A 17,157-nucleotide genomic window follows, 5' to 3' on the forward strand; every position below is an offset into this window, starting at 1 on the left:
CCCGGGCAGGAAGCGGCTCGTCACAGTCCGGTCAGGAACGGGGCTGCCAGAAATCTGAGACTTTGCCCTCTGGCCTGAAACTCTGCTTTAGAAACGGAGCTCTGAGGCTGGAGCCTCTCCGGAGAAAGGAGGGATTTGCAGATGCAAAGGGCTGCATTTTTTCCCCCCCTCGGCCCTCCTTCCCTTTTCCAAGGAGACCGAAACTCCAGTTCTAAAGCTTCTGTGTGAGGAGACTCAGGGGAAGTGTGCATGAATAAACATCTCCCAGGACCCCATGCCCTTTGCGGACCCGGGAGGGGACACGGCAGGGACAGTGCCACCCCAACCCGACTCATTCATTCATTCATTCATTCAGGGGCCCGAGGCGCCCCGGAGGCGGGGAGGGGGGTTCCCCCACTCTCACTGCCCGCCAAGGCTCCTCGGCTTGGCTTTTCTCCCGCCAAACGCGTTCAAGCAAGCTTCTCCTCTATTGTGCAGGAAGGAATCTCAAGAAGCTCTCCCTTTCTGCCAACACGGTTTCAATTGGCCCAAGTCGGCGAAGTCAGATTTGGACAGCGGCCACCTCTCTCCCCATGCCGCCCCACCCGCTTCTGGAAGAGGCCTTCTTCTGTTCTCTATTGGCGGCCCGGCCACCTCCTTCTCCTCCTCCAGGGAGCTCTCAGCTGGGCTGGGCGGCCCTTCGGAGACCCCGGGCTTTGCTCAGGGCAGGCTCCGGGCTGCAAGCATGGTTCGCTTCCTAAAAAGCAGCCTGCAGAAGGGCCAGGGCCAGGGCTGAGCCCTCCGACTCCCCGCATCAAGGATTCATTTTTTATTTCATTTTCCACTACCCAGTGGCCTCGCAGGATCAGGGACTGTGCCCCCCCCCCCCCCAACACAGAGCCTCCTCCCACCCCAGAGAACCTTCCAGCACAACGGGTCCCCGCCCCAAAGCAAACCCAGAATCCAACCCCGGGCCAGCCCGCCCACCGGGTCTGAAGGAGCCGGCTGACCACAGAGATTCCGTTAGTTCTTGGCAAATATTTGCCAAGTTAAAAGCAAAAAGAAAAGATTCTCCCCCCATGGATGGGTGGAAACTGGCCATTTGTCACAGGGTAGAATTTCCTCTTATCAGGGATGTCCCGCTAAGGAGGGGGGGAGGCCTCCCCTCCCCCTGTCCCCTCTATCAGCGGGACTGTCAGCAGATCCTCACCAGAGGGACAGAGGCTGGGGGCGCTGGAGGTCCCGCCTCCCCCAGCTGATGAAGTCATCGGAGGAAACAGGGCTCCCCGGGGGCCACAGGACACCCCTCCCCCCCAGGCCAGGGGCTAAGCAGAAGATCTCCCTTGTGCCCAGGGTGCTACAGGAGGCAGAGTGTGGCCCGTGGGGGCCATGCAGGGAGGACCACATTCCTGCGCGGGAAGCCTGACCAGATGACCCCTGAGGCAGGGAGTCAGCAGCCCCGGACCCTCTTGAATCAGGTCCCCCATCCCTTTGTCGCTCTGGCTGTGGGCTGAGCAGTGGCAAGAGAGCTGGAGTCATCTTCTCTCCCACCTCTGGGTCCTTCCTGCTCAGGAGAGCAGAGGTTCTGGAAGCAGTGGGCTCGGGGCCTGGGGATTAGCAAGGACTCCTACTCGGACCGCGTCCCCCCGGCCGGCGGGGCCGCTCCGATTCCACACGTCCCAGACTCCACTGCTCCCCGGCGCTCCTACGGGAGCCACTCGTTCCGAGGATAAGCCCAAGAAAGGCCCTGTGAACTCTGAGGACACACCCGAAGCCAGTAGGGGAACGTGGGACGGACAGCCCGCCCATCGGAGGAATCTCAGAAACACAGCCACCCCTCTACCCGGGGCCCTCCCCAGGAAAAAGCCGTGTGCAGGGACAGCTGCCCAGTTACCCCTCGGGGGGGACGTTCCATCACCCCTGAGACACCGCCTGGGGTCGGGGCGGGGGGGGGGGGGGGGGGGGGGGGGACACGCTGGCCGTGGGCAGGGTGCAGACACCTGTGAGCCCAGGGCTGGGTCACACACCAGAGAGGAGCGGGCACAGCCCATTTCCTGTCGGCAATGGGGGGGTGAAGCTGGGGCGTACTTCTGGACTGGCGGTTCTGAGTGCACACGGCTGCCAGACCTCTGCGGAACAAAGTCCTGAGGGGTCACCCCTCACCCCACGTTGCGGGGAGTGAGCCCTGAGCACCCCAGTCAGTCTTTTCCTTCCTGCAGCGCTCTCTTCTCTTAGCCGCGCAGGCCTCCGCTGTCCGAGGCTGCTGGGGGGCTCAGCCTCTTTGCTGGCTCTCCTTCCACCTGGAAGTCCCGGCCCCCCGGCTGGACACTCTCTCCAGGCGACTCTGCCCAGCCCCTGAGCGTCACAGGCCAACCTCTGTCCGGTTCACACACTGATGCCAACTGACCGTCCCTCTGAGTCCGTCCCAGCTCAGCGGAGATGCCCCGAGGCCCCACCGGCACCAGCGTCTTGCGGCCCCTGCCCAGTGAAGTCTGGAGGTCTCAGACCGAACGGGCCCCAAACTGAACTCTGACCCTCCAGGCCGCCCCCCAATCCCTCCACGTGAGTAAATGGCACCTCCAGGCGTCCAGTTACCACAGCTACAAATCTGGGGGGCCCAGCCTTGGTCCTTCCCTTCCCATCACCCAAACCCAACCATCTGTCTCAAAGTCCTACCAGTTCCAGCCCAACATCCCTGCAGGTGGCGGCCTTGCTTGCCTCCCCGCGGCCCCCACCACCCAAGCCATCACCATGCCTGCCCTCCACCCTCACCCCCCCCCCATCACGCTCGCTGTGTGACCCAGAGCAAGGAACTTAACCTCTCTGCACCTCCATTTTCTTCTGTGTGGATTGGGACAATACCACTGCTTGCCTCCCGAGAGCGCTGGGGGAATCAAACAAGATTGTTTACTACGAAGCACAAGGAAGAGTGCCCAGTCAGTGCTCTGAGTAGCTGTACAGAAAACAGAAGCCCATACCCAGCTCTCCAGCTTGGGTGAATGGACTGTCTCCCCAGCTCCTACCAGCTCTGCAAACAAGGCTCCTCACAGAGGTTCTCTCCTGCTCTGCTCCTGGAGGAACCCCTCATTTCCCCAGTTGTTGAATGAATGAATGAATGAATGAGTGAGTGAATGAACGAACGAATAGGAAACTCGCTACCCTTCCTTCCTCCTCTCTTCCCAGAACACTGTAAGGGGCCGGCTCCTGCTCCCCGGCCAAGCCGGGTGGCGCCTCTCGGCCCGGCCCCAAACTGCTGGCCCGCATCCTCTCCCACGGGCTTCCCCACGGCCTTCGGCGTGTGGCAGGATGGGAATGGGATGTTAACCATTTCCAGTCTCCGTCGTCCTCTGGAGCCACAAAGCACCGAAGAGGAAGGATGGACGGATGGACGGGCTTCCGAGGACAGCTCCTGCCCATTCAGGAAATTTTGCTCAGGAAATGGGGGGAAGGGCGCCCAGAGGAGGAGAGGTGGGCAGAGACTGGGCCTGGGGCAGGCATGCCGGTGGGCAGGGGCTCGGACCACCCCGGTCACTGCCCCGAGCCGCTCCCCACCGCTGCAGATGGCCTGGCCGGTGCAACAGCGACAAGCGAGTCCCCAGCGTGGAGGGACCAGGCTGTCGGTCACCGGGCAACCCCGGAAGACATGCCCTCCTGGGAACTAGGGTCAGTCGGTTAGTTTCATAGCCCAAGGGTGACTCTTCCTGCTGTCCCCTAATCTGCGGTCCAGCAGCTACACGTGACCTGCCTCCAGCCCGGACTGAAGAGTGGTTAGAACTGGCAAAGAGAATTGATTAACTCTGACACAACCAGTCTTGGAAACATACCCAGTCCCGGGGCCCAGGGGCTCAGCCTGGACCGCAGACGCAAGGGGCCGGCTGGGCCCAGTGAGCAGCGCTGACCCCCAGGGCTGGGCTGGGCTTGGGCACTGCACAGTCTGCAAAGCGCTCAAACTTGCTTTATCACTCGGGATCCTGGGCTTCCGGCGGTAACGGGCCGCGACTCTCGAAATGAGACTAAAATAACAAGATCGACAGGGCTCTTACACAGGTGACGACGGAAGGAAGTTAAACTAGGGAGCGCACCAGTCTGGGGGGTCCCACCCTCACGGGACCCTGCCCGCAGGCAGACCCCAGGCGGCCCCGCACCCTCCACACACCCCCCGGGGTACCTGCCGGCAGATGGGAACCGTCTGAGGCGTCCTCCCTGAGATCGCAGCAGCTGTGGAGGCCACAGGGGTGGGAGCCCGTCGCCTCCCAGGTCCCCTCCCAGGTCCCTCCGCCCCGAGGCTCCGGGAAGGAGCCACATTCATATGGTAATTTCTGCCTGTGAACTGGCGCGGCACAGAGGGCCCTCCAGCTGCGGGCCGGGAGGAGGGGAGCCTGGCCCGGGCCTGACCGCTCGCTCCCGGCCCTGCCAAGTGGGCCCTTCCCGGGGCGCTCAATTCGGGCTGCGGGGGGAGCGGGCGCCTTGGTGCAGGCGGGGCAAAGGGCCTCGCTTTCTGCGCTCACGCGGTGGTTTCAGATGACAATGGACACGGGTTTGTTTCACTTCACTTTTCGGTGGCTCCCTGCAGATCATGCCGTGGCCCTCGCCCCCTCCCTGGACCCCAGAGGCAGCCCCCCGCGCCTCCACCCTCCCTGGAAGGAAAGGTCTCCCCGGGGCCAAGGCCGGTGGGGGAAGGGGGAGCGCGTTCTCTCAGGAAAAAAAAAGAAAGGCCGCTCCCACACCCCAGTCCTCCTTTCCCTCAGCTTCCTCTAGAGGGGAAGGGGGAGAGGGAGGAGGAGGGGGTCACACAAAACCCAGCCACTCCCTCCACCCACTTCCTCTCTCACACTGCGTGAGTTCACTGCTGCAGCTGAGAGAGAGAGAGAGAGAGAGAGAGAGAGAAGGAGAGGAGAGGAGAGGAGAGGAGGGAAGGGAAGGGAAGGGAAGGGAAGGGAAGGGAAGGGAAGGGAAGGGAAGGGAAGGGAAGGGAAGGGAAGAGACATGCAAACCTTCCAGAGAGAGAGAGAGAGAAGGAGAGAGAAAGGAGAGGAGAGGAGGGGAGGGGAGGGGAGGGGAGGGGAGGGGAGGGAAGAGAAGAGAAGAGAAGAGAAGAGAAGAGAAGAGAAAAGAGAAGAGACAAGCAAACAGAGAGAGAGAGAGAGAGAGAGAGAGAGAGAGAGGAGAGAGAAAGAAGAAGAGAGGAGAGGAGAGAAGAGGACGAGAAGAGACACGCAAACCTTCCTTAGTTCTGGGCCCACGGAAACCAGAAGTCGGCTCCAGGACTCAGCTGCAGACCCGAATGGCTTCTCTGTGCCCCCCCCCCCCCCCCCCCCCCCCCAACCCCTCCAGCCCATTCACCGCAGGATGCAAAAGGAAACAAAAGGACCCCTGGCGAATCGCCCAGACACAGACTCAAGACAGGTCATGGGGGAAAGTGCAGGAGAGAGAGAAGCGCGCAGCGACTGCCCCCTCCCCGCCGCCGCCTCCCCCCGCCGGGGACACAGGGCGCGCCCCCACCCGTGCTGGCGAACCAACTATCGCACGACCGGCAATTCCGGGGAGAAATGAAAACACAAGTCCGCACCAAGACACGGGCACCAACATCGGGTGTTGCATGATTCACAGGACTCGAAAAACAGAAACAGCCCCGATGCCCGGCTACTGATGAAGGGATAAGCAGCACAGGACGGGACCACCGCGTGGAACACTATTCAGCCAGGAAAAGGAACCAAGCGCTGACCCCTGCTACCACGTGGACCTTGAAGATACCATGGCATAAAAAGCCACCTGTCCTCTCTGATTCCACATTTATACAACGCCCAAAGCAGGCAAATTCATAGAGGCACGAGGCAGCTTCGTGTTGCCAGGGGCTGGGGGCAGGGAGCTGTTCGTGGGAACAGGGTCTCTTCTGAGATGATGAGAATGTTCTGGAATTAGTCGTGATGACTGGGTAACGTTGGGATGCGCTAAAAACCTCTGAATTGTACACTTTAGACGACTGAATTTTAACGGCGTGCGAAGTGTATCTCGATAAAGCTCCTAACAACAGCAATATAACAGCCTGCTCCCCGCGTCCTCGTCCGTGGCCAGCTCCCAGCACCGATCCAACATCCCGCCTCCAGGTGCCCCCCAACTCTGCAGCCCAGCGAGTGGGGACGCTGGCAGGCTCCCTGGCCCTGCGACCCCCCCCTTGCCCTCTCTGCTCCTGACCCCACCGGTGCTCATTAGGAGCCCCCTTTAACACAGCAGGAAACCAAAACCTCAACCTGAAGGGAGGGGATACTGGGATTCAAACGCAGCCAATCAGCAACCACAGAGGGTCTCTGGGCAGGAGGGACAAGGGAAAACCCACTCAGCACTCCCCTCCCGGATGCAGGGACACCTGCGACCCCTTACACGTACCGGAACCAACTGGGTGAAGCAGCAGCAGCAGGCCCCAGGCCCCCCCCCCACACACGCGCACACACACACACCGGGCAGGTGTTCGGTCTTCTGCGCAGGCCCAGCCGACCCAGCGGAAATGATGGCAGGAGCCAGCAGCTGCCGGGGGGCGGCCGCCGGATATCCTGGGCCATCTCTGGCACGACCCACCCCAAATCTGTCAGAGGCCCGAGCTTCGCCCTGTCCCGTCCCAAACCCAAAGGATGCTGCCGAACGAGCCTCCGTGGAAACAAGTCCTAGAGAATTCACCGAAGCCCCGCTTTCACGGGGCGGCAAAGGCCCCAGAGAGGGTGGGGTGGGAGGTCTCTGGTGGCTCAAGGTTTAATTATGACTTTAGCGCCTGAGTTTCCGAGTGCCCCGTGGCGTTCGTTAGGTCTTTACTCCCCAGCCGTCCCCGGGGAGCCCCACGGCGAGGGGCCAGCTCAGGGCGGCACACGCGGGGGGACTGTCCTCACCCCAACCGCCCCACAAACACGGGGGCCCTCGGAGAACCAGCCTCCCATCCCTGACTCACACGTCTCCCCCACAGTCTGGGATCTAGCAGCCGACAGGTGCAGGGAGAGGCCACTGGCTCATCCTCCCACAGGCCCACGATGGGCCCCAGGAGATGTGAGCAGGCCAGGCCTGGGTTTCAGGCCCAGAAACATTTCTGCACCTTCCTGCTGAGTGGTGTCCAAAACGCGTTGCTGGGCAAATGTATAAGGAAATAATGCAGACAGAAGTGGCTGTCGGCACACGGGCAAGGTGTGACTGACCAGGTGCTCCGGTTCCACTGTGAGCCCCGGGGGAGGCTGGGGAGGCAGCCAAGACCTTTGGAAGGATGGCAAAGGTCAGCTGAGGAACTCTGTGCAGGAAGAGCAGGAAGCAGGAAGCAGGAAACAGGAAGCAGGAAGCAGGAAGCAGGCACCTGCTGAGGGGTGCCGTGTGTGGGGTGCCACCTCCATGTGGACAGGTGGGCACCACACCCCCCAGCCCTGCCCCACCCCCACATGTTCCCGGAAATTTCCCCTGTGGCCCCGCTCCCCCAGCCGCCCCTGAGCTGCTCTCCTCTGTGTCTCCAGTGAAATTCCAAAGAGCCCAGAGGGAGCATCTCAACACTCCGGGCCCTGAAACCTTCGCTGAGTCCCAATTGCAAAGTAGCTGCTTCCTGGGACCCCCCACCCCCACCCCACCCCCAGCAGGTCCTAGGACACCTTCCTAGAGCCGCTCACCTTACAGCTGGTGCATCTTTTTAAATGTTTATTTATTCTTGAGAGAGAGAACGCAAGCAGGGAGGGGGAGAGGGGGAGAGAGGGAGAGAGAGAGAATCCCAAGCGGGCTCCACGCCGTCCGCGCAGAGCCCGCCGCGGGGCTCGATCTCATGAGCCAAGCCAAAATCAAGAGTCGGACGCTTCACTGACGGAGCCACCCAAGCTGGTGTGTACTTGCCACCTAACTGGGATGGAAGCTTCTGGAAGGCCTGCCTCGTGGGTCCCCCTACCCTGCTCGGCCCAGGGCCATCCCAAGGTCAGGACTCATGAGAACGGCAGGCGAGGGGTTACACGCACTTGGCACCTCCCGTCCAGGTTCTGTGACCTCCGTGCTGACCCCGTGAAGCGGTAGACCTTCCGGAAACTGGACGGCGGCTCAGAGGCGACGCGGCACGTGTGTAAGGCCGCAGGGCCATCGACAGGTGCACGGCAGGCACCAGGCGGTTCCCTGGCCCCACGTGTGAAGCTCTCCCTGCAATGTCCATCCTCTCACGGAATCTGGGGAGCGGGCCGCTCTCCCAGCGAGCGAGCAGGTCGACAAAGCAGATGTGGGGGCTGGTCAGGAGCCTCGGGAAACGCTGACCCGGTCATAGGTGGCCGGCTGATGCCAAGTTAACAGAGGTGGGGCTGGTCCCTGGGCCCAGGTCCCCACCAAAGAAAGACAGGGGTCTCCTGGCCGCCCCACCCTCGCCCGCCTCCCCCCTCACCTTCCACAGGAACTTCCGCCAGGCTCCTCACTGTTCCCCAACCTCCCGGCTTCCACCCGGAGTCACCGCCCGCCTCGCTGGGAGCCTCACCTGGGCGCTGAGTTCCCTTGGTTCGGAACGGCCCCCACATCCTGCCTCCAAGGGCCTCCGCCCGCTGGGGCCCTAAGAGGGGACTGGGGGAGGGCTCACTCTACACCTGAGTAGGGGACACATGGGAAGGCGGGGCGGGGGGGGGGGGGGGGGGCCCCCCCCCCCCGCGGGGGGGGGGACGGGGGGGGGGGGGGGGGGGGGGGGGGGGGGGGTCCCAGCTCCAGTGCTGCCAATCTGGCATCAGCAGGTAAGTCACTGAACCCGTGGGGCCGAGCAACCTGCTTCCCAGGCCTTCGTCCTGGCATCTGCCTCCAAGATGGGGGGGAAAGCACCAGAGGAGGGCACAACGGGCTTCTGCCCTGAACTGGAACATTCCGGACGTGTGGGAAGACCGACAGGAAGGTGCCAACAAGGCTTGTTCGGCACTATTCAGCAGCACAGAGGAAGCCTGAAGCGGCCCCTCGGCTGGCCAGGTGGGCTCTGGGGGGGCGGTGAGGAGGGCACTCGGATCGACGTAGGTCAAACCGGCCTTGGGCTGAGGTGGCCTGGAGCAGAGGTGGCTCAAGGAATCAGCTTAAAACTCATTTATTCTGGGGGCGCCCGGGGGGGGGCTCCGTCGGTTGAGCGTCCGACTTTGGCTCAGGTCAGGATCTCGCGGTTCGTAAGTTCGAGCCCCGGGTCAGGCTCTGTGCTGACGGCTCGGAGCCTGGATCCTGCTTCCGATTCTGTGTCTCCCTCTCGCTCTCTGCCCCTCCCCCTGCTCACGCTCTGTCTCTGTCTCTCTGTGAAAAAGAAGTAATTTTAAAAAACTCATTTATTCTGTAATAAATAAACTTATTCCTAATAGGCAACCTTACGTGTTCCCCAAAGAGAAACTTTCTCAGTTTCCACCTGTCATGTAGGGCATGAGGCAGCCTCATCACCTCAATAAATTCTCCAAGAGGAAGACAGAGGGCTCCGCACACCGGGCCCGGAGTCAACTGTGGTCAGCAGGACGGGCCCTGTTGGAGGGCCCAGCCCTGCATTAGCAGAGCATGTGGTCTGCAAAACAGCAGCGACTGTCCCTCCGACCCAGGGGGGCCCCTGCCCCCCCTCCCGTCATGGGTCTTTGGAGTCCACAGCTGACACCCGCCAACAGGTGGCAACGTGGATCCTGTCCTCAGTCCCCTACTTCCCCGGAACCAGGGCACAGAGTGGGGGCCGGGCCATCTGGTCCAGTCCCCTGCACCGGGAGGATGTATTCAGATCTCCAAGAAAAGAAACACTCCAAGGAGAGCACGTATAAAGACAGTAGGGCCATGGGCTGTTCTCGTAAGGCTCTCTGGAGCTGGTCGTACAGAAACCAGAGGATTTGGACAAAAGATGAAAAGCTTTGGGCAAACCGTGCTGACCGTGCATGCATTCAAACGTTAACTGAGCAAGCTCCTGGGAGGTCCGGGGCCCGGAGACAGAGATCAATAAAATGCAATCTCTACACAAGTCCACAGTCTAGGGAAAGACAGGACACAATGTCCCCGTCCGGTGTGTGTGTGTGTGTGGGGGGGGGGGGGGCCTCCACGCAGGAGAGTGAATTTGAAATCACCGTCCCGCTCCGAGCTAGGAAAATCTTATCTGGGGTCCCAACGTCAAAGGCCTGGTGACAGGCACCTAGAACCTGGCCTGGGAGATAAGGTAGGAGATAAGTATCTGGGAGGTAGGACACACTCTGCTGGGGACATCAGCAAGGACACTCCAATGACCGTCCAGATGACTGGGCCCTCGGTGCCTGGCATTTGCAGGGCAGGGCAGGGGCTGGCAGGCCTCTGGGGACACAGGTCCCGGAAGTGGGGATTGCAAGCCAGGTGCAAAATGGAGGAAATCAATGCCTGGTGAGCTCTCCTTCCCCAAGGCCAAGTGTGGGGGCGGGGGGTGGGGGGGGGGTGGGCGCAGGGTCAGTGTCAGTGACTCAACCCCAGCCTGGAGCTGGGGTTCCGAGGGCCACCTTGGCTGCTCGGGAGCCAACATCTCCCCAAGGGTGGCCCCCCCACCCCCAGCTTCAGAAGAGGCACAAGAAATTTGGGGGTGCCTCTGCCACGATCCAGCTAAACTAAAACGTTTAAAAATCACATTTCGGTTGGACCAGCCAGGAAGAGGGGAGTGAGCCGACGGGCTCACCCTCGCCTTTCAGACCCTTTGTGAGAAGCTGCAGCCCCCCAAACCAAGGCCCAGACCCTCTTCCCGGAAACCAGCTTCTGAGGGCTGAGCACCAATTCTGCTCTCAAGGTGGGAACGGGCTGGTCCAGAGGGCAAGGGCCCGAAGTTAGAATCAGAACTCGGAACTCCTGGGCCCGGCGGCCCGGCCCTTCCCGGTGATGATAACAGAGAAAGAGAGGACGGGGCATTTGGACCCCACTCACCCACCCCAGCCCAGGGACAAGCCACGGCGGGCAGGCTGGAAGGCCTATCATTAGCTGTGGGCCTCCCCTGGCTTCCCAGCCTGCTCCTCAGAGAACGGGCTGGCCCGCACAGATGACTTCACTGCCCGCCACCCTGGGGAGCGTTCCTGGGAAGGCCTTGCAAGGCTCCACTGAGCGCCTGAGAGCAGGTCCCTACCTGTCCAAGGAACCAGGATGGCTCTCAATAAACAAATCAAAGCCTGCCGCTGGAAGGCAGAAATCTGGGAATGAGTCTGGGCCAAGGGCTGTGATTTCTGCTGGAAGCATCTTCCCGGAGAGCTCGGCTGCGGGGAAGCGGGCAGTGGTGATCTCCGAGATCACCAGCCCTGAAATAAAGTCATCCCTCCCGTGCACCTGGCCAAGGAGAGCAGGAGGGAGCCCAGAACCCCTTGGGTGGCCTGGGAAAGCTGGCCCGAGCCTTAAATGTGCAGGGGGCATCGGATAACGGAAGCTCCTAAGCCTTTGACAACACAGGAAGCTAGGCTAGAGGCTGGCGGGGGTGCTTTCTTAAGGATAGGGTCTTCCCCTTCTCTGAAGGCCCCTAGGGAATGTGGCTCATCCTATCTGACAAGAACAGCTCAGGCTATGACACAACAGGAAGTGGGGAGGGTCCGTGGCTGGGGAAGAGGGGAGGGGGTGGTGGGAGGTAGGTCAGCCCAGAGACTCTGGTTGCCTTAAGGGGTGCGGGGCTTCTGGGGTGAAAGCCACCGTGAGCCCTGTTCTCGAGGCTTGGGGCGCTCAGGGAATGACCCATGGGCCCCAACCTGGGCTGTCTTTGGCTTGGGTGGGCGGGGCCTTGTGGCTGCCCCCTCCCCACGTCTCAGAGCGCCCTGTGCCCCACACAGAGTAGGCCCTCCCCACACGCCAGCTGAACTGGCCACCGTCCCTGACACGGTGCCAGTTAAACGGAGCAGAGTCTGTCGGAAATACAGACAGAAACCAGCAGACACATTAGTGAGGCAGGTGCCCCAACACGGAAATAATCGGGGGGGGGGGCAGTGGGGATGCCCAGGAGGGGTCACCGACAACGCAGATGTTAAAACGGGTCAGCCACAGAAGAGGCCTCCCTCCGAAGTCTCACCTGAGCCCGAAGGAGACCCAAAGGGACAGAAGCAAGCACCCCACCCTTCCAAAGAGGTCCCACACAGACACTGGTCCTCCAGCCCCAAATGGTTAAACAAACTCATTCTGCTTCCTATTTCCTGAAAAGGAGCCCCCCTGGGTTGCCCCGGGGAGCCAGCCAGAAGAGAAATGACATTTATGTAAACACCCACGGAGGCCAAGCGCCCATGAACGAGGTGGGAAACCCACACGTGATTAGAAGGGATCAGAAGGAGACATAAGGGATTAGAAGGGAATGGGGGGCTTTTTCTCTGTCCTTGCCTAACAGGATTTTCTGTGCGGGATCCAAACCAAATTCCTACTAGGGTGCTATGCCTACCGCCAGAAGCCCACTGCCTGGGCGGCACATTTTCCTCCAGGAAAGGAATTCCAAACTTCTCTTTGGTGAGCAGAGATGCTCCCCCAAACCTCTGACAAAAGAGGCAGATTTCCTGGCAGAGAGGAAGCAGAGGGGCACGAGGACTGGCTGAGTCGATCCCCAGGGGACAGTGGGATGAAGTTTTGGGAGCAGAGGGCACAGGCTCTGAAGCACCCCGGCCATCCCAGCGCTGGTGCACGAGGGGGGCGGGGGGGGACTCGCCCGGCTGGCTGTGGGATTTGAGTCTGGGGGATTTCCCATCGTCTCGGCTGGAAAGTTCTTTGGAAGCCTCGGCCCCAAGGAGCTCCTCCCTCACCTCCCCGCCCCCCCAGGATCCTCCGGGCACAAGCCGCCTTCCAGACGCCCCCCCCCCCACCCGCCCCCAGGACCCGGAGACAGCGCGGCAGGGTCCCCCACGCCCATACCAGATGGGGCACCCGCATGTCCAGGGTCTGCCGAAGCTAGCCTCCCAGCCGCCCGCCCCAACGGCTGACAATCTGTGCGGAACGATTTTAAGAGGCAGCGGTGGCCAATCCGAGTGCCTCCCGGGCCTCCTGGAAGCCAGGGAAGCCCCCCGCGAATGGGAAACCGGCTGCGAGAAACTCCCCGCCGCGGGAAGGACCTGGCCACTTGGCTTAGCTGGCCCAATATTTACAAAGAGATAGCTGTGGCCGCACAAAGCCCTTTTCTCCTGCTCCGCGGCCGAAAATCTGGGCCCCGCGTGGAGACCGAGCTCCCGCCGCCCCTCTCCCGGGGACCCAGAGCCGTCCCGCCGGCTGGTGGTGGGGAGCGGGGGGCCGGGCCCGGGTGGGGGACAGGGACCCCCGGGGAGGCGCCGCGCGCCGCCCCGCCACCGGGCCGTCGGAGGACCGCCGGGCGGCCGCACCACCTGAGGGCCCCCGGCCACCGCCGGTGCGAGGCCGCAAGGAACAAAGGGAGCGGAGGACTCACCCCTGCAGCTGAGTCGGGCTGCGCTGGCTGCCGGAGAGCGCGGCCCGCCCACCGGGTCACATGGCTCGGAGCCGAGCAGAGGATCAAAGGGGCTTTGTGGCCGCGGAACAAGGAGCCTCCCAGAGCGCGGGCAGAGGTAGGAGGGACCGCCTGAGCCCGGAGGCTCGGGGGCAGGGCGAGGGGAGCAGAGTCGGGGGCGGGGGAGAGAAAGGGCGCCCGGCTGCAGGCCCGAAACCAACCGGGGTGCATTCGGTGCGTAAGAAACGCCAAGGAGCCGAGCTCCCGAGCCGGCCTCCAGGGAAGCGACGGGGTCCCCCAGGAAAGAGCTCCAGGAGGGAGAGAGGGAAGACGGCTCACCTGGACGTCCAGTCCCAACCGCCCCGGCCACAAGTCAGGGCGCCCGCAGAGTCCCCTCCTCCCAGACGGTCCTGCCCGGGGGAGGCGGGCGGGACGGGAGTGCAGGGTGGTGCCGGGAATCTGACACTGCCCGGGGGCGCCCTCGGTCCCTGCTGCCCCGCCCAGCACCCCCCTCCCTTGGCCAGGTGAGCCCCAAACGGGTCCTGACCCCCGGCCGGCTCAGATAACACACCCAGGCTATCGGACGGGCTCCCTCAGGTCGGCAGACCTCCCCCAGGAAAGCGGTCAAGGGCCAAAGCCTCAACTGCCTAAGCGCGCCGTGGTGGAGACGGCCCCCAGGGAGAAGCCTCGAGAAGGGGAACTGGGGCCGGGCGGGGCGGGGAGGTACGGGCGGGGCCGGCTCACCCTGAGCACTTTCTTTCTTCCCGGAGCGGCAGCTTCTACAGCCCTCAGGGCCCTGGCAATGAGTCACCCTCCCCCGCAGAGCCTGGTGTGGTGCTGGGACCCTCAGGGGGGATGGGCTAGGTGGTCCCCAGAGGGAGGAGCTTGGGAACCACCCTGTTTGGGGCTGGGCCTGGACGCTGGGATCTGCCAGACCCATCCCGTGCCACGACCTCTGACCCCTGAGTGAGTCACTCCCAGGCGCTAGAGTGGCCAAGGGAGCCCCAGGCCTCCTCCCCACTAGCAGAGAGCTCCCGCGGGTTTTGGGGGGATTTGCAGGGGCGGGGAGTGAGTCGTTCAAGTGCAGAGGAGCCCTGAGGGACACCTGAGAAGGTGGTGTGAGGGCCAGCTGGCCCAGACCCGCTCCCGAGGCCGGCTCTCCTTCCCATTCCCATGCCCCCCACGTGGCTGGTGGACGAGGCCCCCAGGCGCCCACCCACTGGCCACGCTGGCAAACCGGCCACATCCAGCTGGTCCCCCTGGGGTTCCTCAGAAGCCAGCTCTCCCCAGCAGCACCAGCCCAAGCACTGCCCACCCCTGATGGCCACGGACTCCGAACCGTGAAGGCTTCAGGGGGCCGCTGTCCTCCCCTCCCCACCCCACGCAGAGTGCAAAGCCGCCGCCGTGGTCTCTGGGCGCCTGGCCAAAGACGGGGAGCGTCCAGGGGAGGGATGCGTGTCCGGAGATCTCGTTCCCATCACGGCGGGAGGGAGGACGGTCGTGGATCTGAGACGCGGACCTCGGAGGCGGACGCCAGAATCAGGCCCCCTTCCCGGGAGAGAGCTTTGGCTCATGACCCAACCCTGCGGGCTCGGGCCCTCCCCACCTGCAAAATGGGCGCGTCAACTGTAGTCACGAGAACTAAAGTGGGACAGGACGACCAGAATCAGGAAGAGTGGCCACTCAAAATTGGCGCCTCTCTTTCCTCCAAGAAGGTGGTTTCCTAGGATGGGGAGTCAGGGGTGGGCAGGGGGTGGTTCCTGCCCACCCCCTGCCCACCCTGCTGGGCCCCTGTCACCGGGGCCCCGAAGGACAGTTCCAAGAACCATGGACAAAGGATGCCAGGGGGGACTCCTGTCCCAGGTGTCAAGGTTAACAAGGAGCCTGGATATACACCTCCACTCTGCACCTGTCCTGTGGGCAGAGGGCCGCCTTCTCAGTACTCCCCTCAGAAGCTCCTTCTCTGCCCCTGACCTAGCTTTGTCCCCCAGGGCCCACCACCGCTTCCGGGGCCACACGTGGGCAAACCTCACGCTCTCCGAGGCCGCCCCTTGCCCTACCTCCTCCCCTCCCTGCTCACCTCTGGCCCAGGAGACAACCCGGGTGCTTTCCACATGTTCCCTCACTCATCGCTCACCCGATGGGGGTCTCCAGAGCACAGGAGGAGGGGGTCCCTGGACTAGAGGAACAGCCTGATCCCCCAGCAGAAAACAGAAGGCAGGTCCCCGATAAGCACCCCACGTCTGTAATTTTCAAGTTTCCAGTAGCCACGTTGAAAAACGTTAAGAAACAGGTGACGCGAGATATATTTCACTTAATGGAGCCAAAATATTATCGATGCCACATGTCATCAACGTAAACACTTTTTAGGTATTTTACATTCGTTCTGCTTTCCGTACTGAAGTCTATGAAGTCCAGCGTGCACCGTGCACTTAGGGGACCCCCCTCCCCCCCCCCCCCCTCCCCCCCCACCCCCCGGCTTGGACTAGCCACGTTGCAAACGGCTACCGTCCCGGACATTCTCGATTTCACCCTGGTTACACCAGACCCTTGGACAGCTGTTTACGTAGACCGTTTTATTGTAGCCCCGCACCTTCTTTTCAACAGCGGGGGTGTGGCTACTTTGGGGGTGCTGCAGGGCACAGCTTGAGGGGACCCACCGTAGTCTTTACTGGAAGATATCGCTGAGGCCACCGGTCTCTACATCCCAGTGTCCCCCTTCGGCGGATGTACTGGGGCCATTTGCAAAGGGAGAGAGTGGAGAATGGCGGGGGGCGGCGGGAGCCCAGGCGGGGACCCCAAGAAAGGAGAGAGGGAGAGGAGCGTGTGGTCCGGCTGAGCTACCACAAACCCTGGCCTTTGTGAGCCCAGGGATTCCACGCTCCAACCACGAGGCATCCTGCCTTTGTTTACTGACTTCAAAGTCACAAACAGCTTCACTGGTTAGAAAAGAAATCTATAAAGACAGAAAGCAGATTGAGGCTGCCAAACTGGGGGCGGGGGCAGCAGCGGGAACTGACTGCTTAACGGACATGGGGTTTCCTTTGGAGCTGATGAGAATGTTCTGGAGCTAGATCATGGTGCTGTTGCACAACACTGTGAATGTGCTAAGTCTTTCGAACGGTAAAGTTCACATCCTGTGTGTTTGATGCCATAAAAAAGTATTTACAGAAAAAAAAAAAAAAAAGCAAGTTTAATGCATCCTTTTTTCTCTTGAGCGAGGGCGCCCTACTCCCCAGGGGCCTCCCAGAGGAGCCAGCCCCGCCCACTCCTGTCCCCAGGCCTGTGGCCTCCACAGCTGCAGGGGCACAGGTTTCTGTTGTGTGAGGCCTCTGTCGCAGCGGCCCCAGGACACTCACACGGGGAGCTTCCTCGCAGGAACGAAGAAACGGGACGCTCCGGGCCAGAAGGAAACTCTCGGGTCCAGGAGCAGCAAAGAGGATCCCTCCCAGCCCAAACGAGGGGATCTAAGTCGAACTGTCCAACTCTGAGCTCGACCCTTGCCCACAAAGCCAAGGAAGCCCCCCTACTGGGCACCAGGAGGCCGTGCAGGGGAGTGGGGGGGGGGGTCCCCTGCTGACAAGGATGCCCTAGACCATTTCCACCAGTGGGTGCTGCTCACCCACTGGCCTCCCTGGGGGAGCCGCCAGGGAGCTGGAGGCACTGGTCAGCTGTCCTGCCACAGGGTCCTATTCTGAAAATCACAGGGGGACAGCTGGGTCAGGCTCCCACTTACAAATGGGCCCACTGGGAGTAGAGCATGGTCCGAGGGTGTCACCCACCCTGCAGTGCTGGGATGCCCACGTGATGCCCACGTGATG

General features: G+C 62.1%; 1 protein-coding gene across 8 annotated transcripts in view; it reads right to left on the reverse strand.

Annotated features, from left to right (window-relative positions):
* Positions 1 to 17,157, reverse strand: part of SEPTIN9 (septin 9) — a 146,072-nt gene that overhangs the window by 20,420 nt on the left and 108,495 nt on the right. Inside the window, exon 1 of one of the 8 annotated variants that reach the window (XM_049635623.1) lies at positions 13,908 to 14,029. The exons of 4 other annotated variants lie outside the window; for them this stretch is intronic. The gene's annotated coding sequence lies outside the window, so the exon portion shown is untranslated. Of the gene's footprint in view, positions 1 to 6,366; positions 6,469 to 13,318; positions 14,030 to 17,157 lie in introns of those variants that run through there. 3 more of the 8 variants (XM_049635622.1, XM_049635624.1, XM_049635625.1) reach the window with 3 other exon arrangements.

Source organism: Panthera uncia, chromosome E1 (assembly GCF_023721935.1).
Source record: "Panthera uncia isolate 11264 chromosome E1, Puncia_PCG_1.0, whole genome shotgun sequence".
Classification (NCBI taxonomy): Eukaryota; Metazoa; Chordata; class Mammalia; order Carnivora; family Felidae; genus Panthera; species Panthera uncia.